The 15647-nt window shown below is 43.8% G+C and overlaps 1 protein-coding gene and 1 long non-coding RNA gene across 13 annotated transcripts in view; one reads left to right on the top strand and one right to left on the bottom strand.

Annotated features, from left to right (window-relative positions):
* The window catches only part of LOC125252943 (protein NLRC3-like), an 88145-nt gene that overhangs the window by 48898 nt on the left and 23600 nt on the right, over window positions 1-15647 (bottom strand). The gene's annotated exons all lie outside the window — the stretch shown is intronic.
* Window positions 8574-9746, top strand: LOC125252964. The gene is made up of 2 exons (XR_007181314.1): window positions 8574-9293; window positions 9671-9746. It is a non-coding gene; the product is annotated as an uncharacterized LOC125252964 (long non-coding RNA).

Raw genomic sequence — 15647 nt, 5'->3', positions numbered from 1 at the left:
CCAATGATAATGACGAAGATTATGATTCGGCTATTGTGATTGAATCCGCCACTGGTGGACTATCAAAAGAATACAGAGAACTGCTTATCAGTGGCTCTGTTGACATTCCAAAATGGTACTCGCTGCTATCATGATGTGCTGTAACTTGGAGCCGTTTACAAGCTCACAAAGATCAAAATATAGGCAAATTGTCAGCTGCTGTGGTTAAAGCTGAAACCCATCCACAAGATGACATAAAATGTTACCAGTGCGATAAGAAAGGGCATATTGCTCGTGACTGCTACGTGAAGCTTATTAAATGCCACAAGTGTGGAAAACTTGGCCATATTCGCAAATATTGTAAACAAAAGAAAGGAAAGAAAGAAACAAAACAAGAGACTTCCACTCGGTCTGAGAATGAGCTTGTGAAATTGAGAAAGTACAAGAGATAACAATAAGGTCATAAGATTGTAGTCTTAAGGAATTCCTTTTATCTATGATAAGTTTTATATTGAATGGACAAAAACAGGTTAATGTAAAATTACAGTGAATGAATCCAAACATGTGTTACCAAAAATATATAAAAAGTAAATAGAGGTTGAAAATAGGGATGATTGGATCTTCTGAAAGAATGTTTAACTTTGTGGAAAATACTTGAACAGTCTCAAGTATGTCTTTTATGTGATGAGCGCATCACTATCACAATGTAAAATAACTAAAATGATTTAGGACCTTTAATGTCTAATGGTTTTTGATGGTCAAAAGTTTAAATGGCAAAAATGAGACTGCCAGTTGAAACAGAGACTTGACCTGACAGGAAATTTGTAATCTCTAATTTCCATGATGTGTGAGTAAAAGACAAATATAAACATAGTTATTTATTTGGAAATATATGTAATTTCTGGCAAAGTCTTAAGCTGGGCCAGAGTAAAAAGACAGTAAATAAAGTTTGATGTTAAAGTTATAAAAGGCAGAGGACCAGTCCTGAAACCCTCAGTCTCTCTCACTCAAAGTCAGCTAAATGCTGCTATCTGAGCTTGTGTCGTAATGATAACAAGCTATTTATAGTGAAGCACAGTGTCTCAATTGAAAATCATGGACAGAGAGATGTTAAAAGAAATGATTGCCATAAAGATGTTAAGTTGTTAAATTAGTTAATTTTGTTGTTAAATTTGTCAAAGGAAAACTCAATGAGTAGAAAGAGGTCTTTAAAATGGTAGTACAGACCTTGAATGATATAAGTGACTATTTTGATGAATTTTTTCTATGACCAGTAACTTTTTGTCTGATCTTTGTCACCACCATGTGCAGGGCCGATGGCTCCGGTTACAGATGTAGCAGAACATTACTCTAAATGGACAGTTGTGAGAATGAAATTTACCTGAGTATAATCTCAGTACTGATACGTTGCTGCTGAGAGAATGCACAGTCTAATGATTTTAGGGATTAAACCAGAAACCGCATTCCTAGGATGACTTGTTTTTCATTGTGACAAGCCCACAACGTGATGCAACTATGCCAGGGGACAAGACTCTGAGGAGAAGATTATTGATAAAGAGCTGATGGGAATGAGCTTTCAAGAGCCGACTGAGACTATGAGGTGATTGTCCGTAATTTCTGGGGAGACCAGAGTAAAATTTAGTAACATGATGTTGGTTGCCCTATTGGCATGAACTGTATAGAAGTTTCAGATTCAGCAGTACTACGAATCCCTGAATCCACGAGAATGTGTTGATTTTGAACTAATGTGTCTGTATTATAGTTTTTACTCCTGCAGGTCATTGGACATGGCAGAGAATAATTCGTAGACATGGTGGTGGTTAAAGATAAAGACTGATTTTGAAGATTCAAGAGACAGATAAGTGCATTCAGCATTTAAACTAAAGATAACCTCAAACATGGCTACTAGCATGACATATTTTAGATGGTGGTAATGGTTTTTATTTAGTTAAACATTTACATTTTAACCTTTGCGAATGACCAAGGGTTCTATATAGTAATTTAATATTAAATTCTGTCTAAGTTACAGACTTGTGATTCTGTTGAAAAGATTATTTGTGTAGTAAGAGAGAGAGACTGCTTGAGTGAGGCAAGGATGGAACTCTGTCTGTCTGTTATCGGCCTGATAAAGCTTAAACAAAGCAATGAGATTAGAACCAAAACAACCCAGACATGCTTTGAGACTGAATAAGAGAAAAACCTACAGGAAAAATGTTAAGTTTAAATATGTTTTTAGATTTGAAACCAAAAGCATACATTGACAATGAGTGGTTCATATTCATGTGTCTAGTGTGAGTGTGTGTGTGTGAGAGTAGCTGAAATACAAAGTTCAGTCATGAAACTCTAACTGAGCGCTGATTGGTTCTTTCTACGCCGTGGCATCAGCCAATCAGAAGTAATTCCAAATCCACGCAACCATATATATCATACCCTAGCCTGTGATCAACAAGCTGCGCAATGTGAAGCACTGTTATCCCTCCTCCTCCCCAGCGCCACCTGTAGAGATCTGCTACGGGGGTTCTACCATTCTTGCAGCAGCCTTTTCCTTGTTGTTTTATTTGACTAAGCTGAACAAATTTGTATTTGCTCAGCAGCAGCAATAACTGCAGTAGCAGCAGCAACAGCAGCAGTGTAGCAGATCTCGTACGCCAAAATCAAGCCATGTATACTTCATGCCCCATGCCAATAAATGCTGGTTGAATTTAATCCACTCCGAGAGTTGTCATGATTGAACTTTATGTTTTATATGTGTTAGTTGGGGAAATAATCTGTCCTCAGTGTGTATATGTCATTAACCTCTGGAATGAGTGTTTTATCATTACAGATGGGTTAAGTGAAATGACAAATTTTGACAAGCCAATATTTCTGTAACGAAGCAGGACTTTTATTTAAAGTGAGCATAGTCGTACAGGCTGGGTCGATCAGGGGCAAACAGGAACAGCAAGGGACAGGCAGAGTCGTAGTCAGGAAACAGGCAAAGATCAGGACAGGCAGATATCATTCACAGAACAGCAGACAAGGCAAGGGTCAGGACAGGCAGCAATGGGTCAATAACGGGTAACAGACAGGAACGGTAACAACAAACAGACAGGATAAGAACGCTCAGAATTGTAACAGGTGTTAGCAAGACTTCGCGCTGAGGTGGTGTGTGTGAAAGTCCTTTATAGTCCTGGTAATGAGCTGCAGCTGGGTGTGGTGATTAGTGATTAGTGTGAACATGTGACTGGCAGGGAGGATAGTGGGAAATGAAGTCCGGGAACTGACAGGAACAGACAGTGATCATGACATAATGCCCCCCTCCCGGAAGGCGCGTCCTCGCGACGTAAACGGAACAGCTAGGGAGGGGGGGTGGGTGCATTGGAGACAGGTATGCAGACAGGAATAGGGTCCAGGAACTCGGGCCATCATGGCGGGTCAGGTGCCATGGGTAACCATGGCGGGTCAGGTGCCACGGGTAACCATGGCGGGTCAGGTGCTACGGGCAGCCATGGCAGGTCAGGTGGTTCAGGCAGCCATGGCGGGTCAGGTGCCACGGGCAGCCAGCGCAGGTCAGGAGTGCCATGAATCCACGGCGGATCAGGTGGTTTGGGCAGCCACGGCAGGTCAGGTGGCTCAGGCAGCCAGGGCAGGTCAGGCGGCTCAGGCAGCCAGGGCAGGTCAGGTGGCTTGGGCAGCCATGGCAGGTCAGGTGGCTCAGGCAGCCAGGGCAGGTCAGGTGGCTCAGGCAGCCAGGGCAGGTCAGGTGGCTCGGGCAGCCACGGCAGGTCAGGTGGCTCGGACAGCCACGGCAGGTCAGGTGGCTTGGGCAGCCACGGCAGGTCCATGGACGGCCATAACAGTTCCAAGGCCGATGACGACAGTGTCCGGGAAGGGTCCCCACCCACAAGCTCCCCACCCTCAGGTATACTGCCCCCCCCCAAAAAAAGTTCTTGGGGATTTCAACGGGGTCCGTTGCAGGCTCGTGGGCAAGGAGTTCGGGTGGCTCCGGCAGGGAAAGGCGTTTGGGCGGCGCCGGCAGAGCAAGACGCTTGAGTGGCGCTGGCAGAGCAAGGAGCTTGGGCGGCGCTGGCAGAGCAAGGAGCTTGGGCGGCGCTGGCAGAGCAAGTAGCTTAGGCGACGCTGGCAGGGCTAGAGGCTTGGGCGGTGCTGGCAGCGCAAGCAGCTTAGGCGGAGCAGGAGATACCTCTGGAGTGGTCTCCGGACCCACAGCGGGCTCTTGAAGGGCATCTGAGCCCTGAAGAATGATAGCAGCCTTCCTTCTCCTCCTCCTCCTCCTCTTCCGAGGGTGAGGCGATGGTTCACCGGTTGAAGCGGGTTCTGGAGCGGACTCGATGGCTGGAACGCCCCCTACATCCATAAGCACAGAGGGAGCGGCCATCTTGTCCGTGGACGCAGGCGAGGTGGCCATCTTGTCCGTAGACACAGGCGATGCGGCCCTCTTGTCCGTAGACACAGGCGATGCGGCCATCTTGTCCATAGTGTCCAGGGCGCTTGAGTGCGTTGCAACCGGCGAACATGAGTCCATAGCAACCAGTGAACTTGAGTGCGTTGCAATCGGCGAACATGAGTGCGTTGCAATCGGCGAACATGAGTCCATAGCAACCGGTGAACTTGAGTGCATTGCAACCGGCGAACATGAGTCCATAGCAACCAGTGAACTTGAGTGCATTGCAATCGGCGAACATGAGTCCTTAGCAACCGGTGAACTTGAGTGCATTGCAACCGGCGAACATGAGTCCATAGCAACCGGTGAACTTGAGTGCACTGCAACCGGCGAACATGAGTCCATAGCAACTGGCGAACTTGAGTGCATTGCAACCGGCGAACATGAGTCCATAGCAACCGGTGAACTTGAGTGCATTGCAACCGGCGAACATGAGTCCTTAGCAACCGGTGAACCTGAGTGCATTGCAACCGGCGAACATGAGTCCATAGCAACCGGTGAACTTGAGTGCGTTGCAATCGGCGAACATGAGTCCATAGCAACCGGTGAACTTGAGTGCATTGCAACCGGCGAACATGAGTCCATAGCAACCAGCGAACTTGAGTGCATTGCAATCGGCGAACATGAGTCCTTAGCAACCAGCGAACTTGAGTGCATTGCAATCGGCGAACATGAGTCCTTAGCAACTGGTGAACTTGAGTGCGTTGCAATCGGTGAACATAAGTCCATAGCAACCGGAGAACTTGAGTGCGAAGCGGCCGGCGGGCTTGAGAGCGAAGCGTTCGGCTGGCTTGAGTGCGAAGCGGCTGGCGGGCTTGAGTGCGAAGCGGCCGGCGGGCTTGAGTGCGAAGCGGCCGGCGGGCTTGAGTGCGAAGCGGCTGGCGGGCTTGAGTGCGAAGCGGCCGGCGGGCTTGAGAGCGAAGCGTTCGGCTGGCTTGAGTGCGAAGCGGCTGGCGGGCTTGAGTGCGAAGCGTCCGGCGGGCTTGAGAGCGAAGCGGCCGGTGGAGGTTTAGGAATGCCAGCCACTCGTGTTGAAGACAGCGGTGGATCAGCCACACTGGAATGCAACCCTCTCCGCTCCCTGACGGATCTAGAGTCGTGACGTTGCTCTGGGCGATCAGCGGAGACGTGACGTTGCTCTGGAAGATCGGCAGATGCGTGGCGTGGGTCAGGAAGATCAGCGGAGACATGAACTGTTGTTGTTGTGATGGTAGCCGCCATTTTGTGCGTGTTCCTAGGCACGGCGGCCATTACGTGATTCACCATGGTGTCGCATTCCTCCGCGACCCCCACAGTAAACAGAGAACCTACAGACAACAATGCATAGTCCATAAAGCTGCTAAGTGATGAACGCGGTCCCTCTCGTCTTAACTTATTCTGGAGAGGTTGGTTGACGCCATCACAAAAAAAAGTCAATCAGTGCACAGTCAGGCAGATCAGAGAGGTAAACAATGTCCAAATATTCCTTCACATATTCCTCTAAGGATCGTGTGCCCTGCGTACTCCATAATAATAGTTGCGTAACGTCCATACCGTGCAAATGCTCTCCGGGAAAGCTGCTGGATCGTGGTGGCGGCGAAGTCTTCTGTAACAAAGCGGGACTCAGGCAGAGATCCAGCTTTTATTTAAAGTGAGCATAGTCGTACAGGCTGGGTCGATCAGGGGCAAACAGGAACAGCAAGGGACAGGCAGAGTCGTAGTCAGGAAACAGGCAGATATCATTAGGCAGATTTGTTAGCCGGTGGGCAAACAAACAAAGGAGGAGCGAAAATAATTGATAAAAGTTTTATTTTTTTCATCCATTAAATGGATGCATGACATTAGATGTCTAGAGAAATACAATTTATGTAATAAGGGTTGAAGGTGAAAGAAGCTATTAGGCTGTCTGTGCAACCTAGGGATTTGAGATTTGAGAAAAACAATACTTTGGTTTCTGCAAAACAATAGAGATAAGTGGGACTGAGACAGTAACGATAATATATTTTTAGATCTGCAGACTAACAATTTGATGGCATAGAGTGACAAAATTATAAGCAGTTGAAATTATTGTGATGGGGGAAAAAAAGTGAAACTGTTTCAAAAACAGCTTTAAAGAAATTGATAATGTCTTATAGTACAAATTAGTATAATTTACAAGTGATATGGAAGATTATATAAAAAAAATAAATAAATAAATAAAAAATCTGTCCGTTTGTATTTATGTTTATGACAATTTTGGTGCAGTGGCAAGATTAATGAGATGAAAAAGATCACTGCCAAAGAAGAGGGTTAAGATTTTGGTCATTTAGCCTAAGCATTTATAATTGACAAGACATTTGAGTTTAAAACGTCTCAGGTTACGTATGTAACCGTGGTTCCCTGAGACAGGGAACGAGACTCTGCGTTGCCACGCTTTGGGGAACCGTCACGTGACCCAGGTGTCGAAAGCACTATACAACAACTCCAATTGCTATTGGCCGGCGACAGCCTATGACGTCATATGGCGCGACCCGGATGTATAAAGGGAGCACCTGGAGAGACAGTCACTATCTTATCGTCTTGAGGGACTGTTCTGAAGGCAGGCAACCTGAAGCATGGCAAAGGAACGCAGAGTCTCGTTCCCTGTCTCAGGGAACCACGGTTACATACGTAACCTGAGACGTTCCCTTTCGAAGGGAACTCAACTCTGCGTTGCCACGCTTTGGGGAACGATATACCAACGCCGCCATGATTAAGGAGAGTGCCTGCCAAAAAATATGGCTGAGGCAAAGACCTCAAGGCAGTTCTCAAACTGCCCAGCAACTCCCCCTCGGGTCACACCAGGCTGTCAGTGACAGCATTCCCTTTGGCCAACAGCCCAAGCTGAACTTCCAAAAGGCTACTACCTTTCTCTCTCAACAAATAGAGCCTAAAGAAATCGCTAAGGCGTCCGGGACCCACTTTCCCGAAGGAAAAAGTGGTCCCTTTAAGGGAATGTGGCCAAGGAACCAAAGGGAACCTCGGCCAGCCACTCTTGAGGGGAACGGGGTCACCCTCATTGCCACCAGGGAGGCCGACCTGGTCTTCTATGGGAACAGACTTAGTCCAGGCCAACCCTGTCTGAATACAGAGTCTCTAGAATGCATTCTTGAAGAAGAAAATAGGTAAGAGTGACTGCAGAAAGGCAGAAACCAGCTCAGACCCACGCGTAGAGACGGGCATCCTGGAGAGCAGAACTCAGCTGAATGCTATGAACCCTCATATCGAGGGGAGATAATCCGCTCACCTAGGATCTACCCAGTGCTTAATTAACGCACTGAGGAGGCTGTGCGCTGAAAACCCTGAAAGGGGGAGCACAAACCAGCCTAGGGCTGATTCTTAAGATGGGGCCTGATGAAGGCCTAACCATCATAACCAGCTTAGGGAGCTAAGCACTATTACCAAACCCAACCCCAAGGGGGAAGCGCAGAGCTCACCTAACAGGTAGACTATGCCAAGAGCACATAATCATGGAGGCCCGAGAGGGACTTACAACATGACAATAGAAGTACACTCCAGAAATGACCCGTTTTAGTAAAACGCCTTTCTGAAAACCTGTCTATTTTGTACGCACAGAGACAGATAACTTCCATGGCAGCCGTGGGAAAGCTGCACAGTGCTCCTTAATAATCCACCCAACACAATCCGACAAGCAGTGTACTCAGTAAAAAACACTTTTTACTCTTTAAACAAGAGGAGTACAGCGTACGCCAACACGTATTAAGGAAGGCCTGGAAGGCCTATAACCTCAACAAACACGTGGCATCAGCTCGTGGTAGTGTTTAGGTCCCAAGCCAGGTAAACAGCCCGCAAAAGAGGGGGTTGAATCTACCACTTGGGCCCCTGGCCAGCGAAAGTGTATATGACTAGTTCTCAGAGAGAAATACACCCAAAACAAACATCAGTATGTCCAAAAAAGGCGGCCCGCAGGCTTAGCATCCTTCAGGACACACGGCGTAAGTCTCGTGGCCGTTTCCAGGAGCACAAAGATCCAACCTAAACGCTAGGTGGCTCTTAGCTCAACTAGAATCATCGACTCAGAGGCAACAATAGGTTAAACCAAACCTCAGTAAGGTTTCACTACTGACATCTCATCCAGAGCCGCACAGAAAAAACACAATCTGTGCCAACATGTAAACTAAAAAGGAGGCCTGAAGAGGCCTGCCGATTCAATGACACGTGGCTTCAGTTCGTGAATTCCCAGGGAACCAAGCTACAGGGAACCAGCTGTAACCCAATAAACTATGGGAAGTTAACTGCTACCTGTGCTAGGCTACACCAAAAAACAGTATGTGAGCAGACTGAAATCTATTACACAGCAGTGCTAACTAGAAGGAGGCTGAGCAATCTAGCCTACAATCACCGTTATATGCAATATAGCTGATAAACAGATAACTGAAAGGGAGCTGACAGATACTAACTTTTCTCAAAAAGTGATCTAGCTACCCTGAGTATGCAATCCAACAGGTGATGCACTCAGTAACACTGGGGAAAGGATTCACCAGCACTTACATAGAGGCCGCTTTTAAGAAGGCCTACTATCATAAGCGGGTGCCAACCTGTGGCAGCATATCAAGCTCACATACCAAATGTAGGGCAAACGTCTAGAACTCAAAGGAAACTTTGAAATACATGCCATTTGACAGAGAGAAAAAATAAAATCATTGCTACAGATTCTCAAATCTGTTCCAAGCCTAGAGGACAGAGCTAAAATGCTGGCATAGTCAACTCAAACTTGAAGAAATCAAGTGGCTCGGAAGAAAATATTTTTTCCTCTCAGCATGAATGTTCTAGAGAGTGGGGCCTAGCAACATTAATAGCATAAACTTATCTACGCAAAGATAAGGGCCTACCACCTGAGAAACAGCATCAGGTCTCGGTCCCACTTTATATTAAGTGACCTTAACTACTATGTACTTACATCAAAAAATAAGTACAGTGTACTTATTGGGTTCATATTGAATTGCAAAACACATTTTCAGCTATTGAGGTGGATACGGGTAAGGTTAGGGAAAGCTTTGGTGGTATGGGTAGGTTTAAGGGTAGGGGTAAGGTGTAAGGGATGGATCAACAGTGTAATTAGAAATGTAATTACAGAAATGAATTACAGATGTAATTACATGCAGGTGTTTTTAAAATAGAAGTACAATGTAAAAACATGTATGTACACAATAAGTGCATTGTATCAAATGATTAATTTAAATGTAAGTACATAGTAGTTAAGGCCACTTAATATAAAGTGGGTCCCAGGTCTCTAACCAAGCAGTCTAAAAACCTAGCTGTTACACTCATCGTTGCACCTACATAAGCAATGGGATAATCTGGGCAAAAAATTCAGCCACTCCCTCAGGAGAAGGCCAAAAACTAAAATACATATGGGAATTATTTATACATACACCATACATACATTTAGTTCTAGCCTGGCCAAAAAACATACAGGCCTATTCAAAATAACAGGCGCTATAATAAGCCTGATCTCTACCTCGAAATTTCAAATAAGAAATACAGCAAAGATCACAGCTATCACGCTGGGCGGCCGGAAAGGACCGTCACAAACGCATAAACTGAAGTGATGAGTGCCAGTTCGAACTACACTGAAAATAGTCGAACGGCAAAATATACAGAGAGAAAACTGAACAGCAGCCATTCTGTGGCTCGCTCAGTCAGTCTCAACACTCCAGTTTTTGCCCAAAAAACCCATTATCATTATTACTGTTACACACCCAGGAAATAACACAGGAATAAAAACAAGGTCGAACATTTAAGCGATTAAATCAGACCTTGTCTTACCTTCCCGCGGCTCGAAGACCAGAGATTCCTTCCTCGTTCTTTCAAAGGAGAAGAATGATATCCCCGGTTCCAAAAGCCTCAGGAACCCTCTCACTATCAAGCCAGAAGGCGGGCCTACAGAAAAAGCTTCATCATGGGCCGGCCACCGGCCTGACTGTTCAAAGGTGTTATCTTGAACGTGCACAGATTTTAGATAGGGGATAATGGGCATATGGCCTAACAACTCCCTCGGGAGGAGGCCAGAACTAGGAACTATACAACCTAATAAGGGATAGTATACATAAGGTTATGTAAATAACACACCTAACCTAGCTCTAGCCTAGCCGCTAAGCTACGGGCCTTCTTACAGGGCCACAAGCCTAGTGAAGCCCGGGCTTCACCTCCAAATCTCATGGATAAGAGAAAGAAAGTGAAGCTCACAAGCAAACAACGTCAGGCGGCCGATTAAGACCGACCTAAACATTTACATATTAACTGAAGTGACAAGTGCTATCAACTTCAGTCTGCCCATCCCCTAATTTTCTTGACTACATGCTCAGGAACCTATACAGGAAAATAAGGTCTTATTTTAAATGAATAAAATATAGACCCTCCTGCGGCTCAAAAACCAAAAACTCCTAATGCTCCTTTTTACATGAAAGGATGGAATCTAAGGTTCTTTTAAGCCTAAAAGATCCTCTTACTATCAAACAGAAACAGCGGGCTGATAGAAATAATGACTATGGGCCAGCCATCAGTCTGACCATAAGAAGCATCTGAGCATGATATGTGTCCATACATATATACACATATACACATCTATATACAAACATGTATATAAGCATACATATATATATACACATATATATATATATACACACACAGGAGGTGGAAGAAGAAGAGGAGAGGGTAGATATAAATCACCCTATAGCTGGGGGATCGATTACAAACACAACAGTGTTTACAATCGATCACCCGTCTCACTCTCTCTTCCTCCCCCTCCCGTCCGTCTGGGTTCAGATACAAAACTGAATAGCTAGGGGTTTTTCCATGCCTTCCCGATCTCAAACACGGAGATCAAACGAAGGAATGGAAAGTATGGAAGCTGCCGTATTAATAGACAGAAAGGAACCGCTCGTCGAGCCGTCCGCGCGCGGCCCCTTTCCTAACGCGCTCTCCCGGCAGCTGCAGCCCGCCGAGAAGTGCGTCCCAAACACACAGCAGCTCGCATACACCCGCCAGAGGAGCGCTCGCCGCCGGACGCGATGACGTCAAACACGAACGTCATCGTCATCCACTCGTTCTCGCCCGCCCCGGGGAAGTTAGAGAGAATAAAACTTTCTCAAACTTCCCAACGAGCTCATCTGCGAGCCCTATGATTGCAGCCACCGTTAAGCCTCAGCACAAACAGGGGCCGGAACCAACAGGCAATGATGCAGACAGCTCTTCCCTCGGGAAGAGTGACAAACGAGAACAGCGTAAACACAGACAAACATACAGCAGTGCCCTCAAGCACTGTGTATGCGTGCTCCTCTCCAGACAGAAAACGCCCAGAAAAATATGTATATCAAGTGTCAAATTTTTCCTGGGACACAGATAAACACATTTATGAACGTTTGTAAGGCATATATTAAAAACCCTACCGGAGTTGGTTATAGATGCAATCAGACAGAACAGGACCGAAAGACGAAAAAGATAGTGACTGTCTCTCCAGGTGCTCCCTTTATACATCCGGGTCGCGCCATATGACGTCATAGGCTGTCGCCGGCCAATAGCAATTGGAGTTGTTGTATAGTGCTTTCGACACCTGGGTCACGTGACGGTTCCCCAAAGCGTGGCAACGCAGAGTTGAGTTCCCTTCGAAAGGGAACTGACTTTAAAGGAAGTCTTAATTATTTGATTTTGAATACTGTACTTTTGACAGTCTCTATACTGTGAAATGTTGTTTGTTTTTATTTATTTTATTTTTTTTTGTGGGCTATAATGGATCTGTTGTGAAAAGAAATCTTAACAAAAGGATTATTAAGTAAAAGTAACAATTCTATGTTTTATTGAAAAGATTGAAATGGTTATGGTCATGTAAATTTGTTTTCTTTTATTTCTTTTTTAAAGGTGTTTTAAAAAAAAGACAGATTTAAAAGATGCTATGAAATTAAGGTGGTACATGATATGTCTATAGATTGTAAACTGAACAATGATTTAAGAAACTTAAAATACTTAGATGGATTATGATGGGTCTTTATTTATTTTTTTTTTTTTTGTTTGTTTATTTTGAGTTAGACCACAATTTTTTTTTTTATCTTAAAAATTATCTATAAGGGTATAGTGAAAGGAGTGGATTTACGATCCATCTCCTTGTATTATATAATGAATTGGAAATTATAGTTTTCTAAAAACCAGTGTATATATCCTGGTGTTTATGATTACAGGCAATGTCTGTATTTAGTATCTGAGGAGTGACTGAGGGTCTGGCCCATGCCAGGATTGCAGTAACAGTGCTTACTCGTTTAGCCTGGCTTCCAGAGAATAAATATGTATTTGTTTTGTAGTCAAGGAATTTGATGATAAACCAAATAACAAAGATTGATGTAAAGACAATCATGTGTAAGGACTGAAGGTCAATAATGCACTATGTGCTCTGTAGAATATCCTGTTCTAGTTAAGTCCTTCGAGGGAAAACCTATTGTTTATTTTATACAATTGTAACCTGTCAGGGGAGCATGGGTCAGAAATTTTAAATTTTGAAGCGGCCTAAATTGTTAGACCAGATGTGGTGTTTAAGACTTCACATCGGCCTTTTAAGGGGGGACTGAAGGAATGGATTCTGGAATCCACTGCCGCTTCAATATATATCTTTTAAGTTATTAATCAACATTTATCTTTCTGTTAAATTATTTGAATGACTTTTTCAACATATATTAAAGCATTTCTTTTCCTTTTCAAACACTAGAAAATAAGTTTGAATATTGTCTGTACCTCTGACTGAGAGAAAAGTACATGTTATCAGTATGTTTTTGGAAATTTTCCTGCTCAGAGCAGAGCTCAGATCAACTTCCACCTGGAAGAAGCTGTGAATCATGTGTATCTGTGTATGTGCGCTAAGTGTTCTGTGCAGGTCTTTTGTACTGGTGGACAACTGACACTCTGAGATCAGCAGATGCCATGTCATGACCCCAAAAAGACATCCAGTACCTAAATCCAGGGTCCCCTCATCAACATCGTGACGAATGGAGATATGCTTCTTACTATCTGTCCATGTGTGGAAAATTTCTAATCTTGTCTATTTTTCTTAGCCAATCAGAATCATCCAACCTGAAGTAATGACGTAGTTAGTTGACTCTGTTAGAGTATAATTGTTATGGAAATGTGAATGGACACGGAGCGGCCTATGACCTCCTTGTGAGACTTGAAGCTGGCTTCTGCTGATGAAACTGCAAACTATTCTTCATTAAATTTTTCTTCTATTTATTAATTTTTTTAACTTTGACTCCGGGTATTTATTCAACATATCTGGTTTCAACGGTCCTAAACTGTTAATCCCCAACACAGGATATGTGTCAGTATCCATGGATTCAGTCTTAAAGTCTGCATGAACCGGAAGTTGCAAATGACTTTTCTCCAGTGTTGTGACGTATTTCCAAGTGAAACGGAATATTGAATAGAGGGCAGAGTTTTACTTTAGCGCTCCTCCTCTCCATCTCAGCAGACGAACGGTTGCAGAGGAGTGGTTTAAGCGTTTTCAAACCAAGCCGTCAAACTGACGTCATCTGAGAAGGAACGCCATTCCAGACCGGAAGTAACTTTTCAGATTTTGATTAAAGATTACCGTGACAAACAATTTTTTTCTGCATGGATTAATTGTTTACCACAAGACTAGTAATATGCACTAACAAAGTAAATAAGGTCAATTTTGATTTCATGTGTACATTAAAGGGACCGTAGCCTATTTGTCATTAATGTTAATAAAACAACAAAAGATGTTAAATAAATGTATACATGGTAAATAAACCTACTGTATCTGAAAAACAAGTTTATTTCATTTGTATCTCTATAATGTTTTTTGTAAATTTCTGTATAACAACAATTATATATATATTGGTAATTATGCCCTTTGAAGGTTATTGGACACTGTGAAATTTTTGTTCTTTAAGTGCATCCCTAGTAGGGATGTGCAACGATTAATCGCAATTAATCGTTTGCAAAATAGAAGTCTGTGTTTACGTAATATATGTGTGTGTTCTGTGTATAATAATTATGCATATATAAACACACACACATACAGTTTTGTTTTGACAGCCCTCCATGTGCTCTGCTGTCAGTGTGGCGTTTTCCCCTCCCACTCGTTATCCTTATCTTCTATTGTGTTCTCTGTCACACCTGTTGCCACTTATCCCTCATTAGCTTTCCCCTATATTAGATCCTCTTGTGCTCAGTCTTTTGTCAGACCGTTGTTGTATGTTTGAGCTAACGCTTCACTCTTGACCTTCTCCTCTTGTTTGCCTAGTCTTGTCGTGTTGTCTATTAGGCTCCAAGTGCTGTTTTGTTTCTTTTGTTTTGATCAGTTCTTTCTCATTCTGCCAGACCTTTAGTTCTACTCCCTGCCCTGACTATCTTAGTGTCGGTTGAGACTTGGATGCATCGCTCCAGCCCCTCTCTGCAATCTCAACGCTCTCACCTGGAGACTTGGTGAGATTTCAACGCTGCGTCACGGACAACGCTCTAGGCAGAGTGACTCCCATGCTGCGTCACAAGCGACGCTAGGACCTTGTTTTGGACGTTCTCTCTCATGTTCCTGTTTTCTTTCCCCCTTGTGTTCAGTGAGAGCAAAATAAAACTTCTGTTACCTGCACATGAATCCGTGTTTTTCCCTGACACTTATATATTAAGAATATATTAAACCAAAAACTTAAATATTTTTAGAAAGGATGCGAATTAAAGCAACTACAGCAGGCAACAAGTTGATCATTTCTGTTCTCCTCCAGCACAAGAGAGCACAGCCCAGTCTTTACTAAAAGAACATTTTCTCTTTTTTGTTGCCATTATGCCGCCTTGTAAAATTTTAATTTTCTGACTTATCCATTGTTTTCTGGAACACATGGAACGAAATCACTGCTCCACATTTTGATTGACATTTGTCACAACCTACTAGTGACCATGTTTACTCCTTTCTTTTCAACCATTGGATAGGATTTAAGAAACAGCTGTTGTATTTGTGTAAAGCGGGATGTTACTTCTGTCAATGCGCTGTTAAATATAGATGACAAACTATGCCGCAAAAAGAATAAATAAAATGCTTTCTTAAAAAGACAAAAGAACACATGCATGTTTTATTTATATGATAATTAAAAACCAACAGACTGATGAAAATGCGGGACTTTTTCTCAATATGCGACATGCGGGACGCGGAGTGAAAATGCTGTGTGGTACAACGCAAAGCAGGACGGGTGGTCACCCTAGT

The sequence above is a fragment of the Megalobrama amblycephala genome, linkage group LG18 (genome assembly GCF_018812025.1).
Source record: "Megalobrama amblycephala isolate DHTTF-2021 linkage group LG18, ASM1881202v1, whole genome shotgun sequence".
Taxonomy (NCBI): domain Eukaryota; kingdom Metazoa; phylum Chordata; class Actinopteri; order Cypriniformes; family Xenocyprididae; genus Megalobrama; species Megalobrama amblycephala.
Note: the sequence above shows the minus strand (reverse complement) of the source record. Positions and strands in the feature narration are given on the sequence as shown.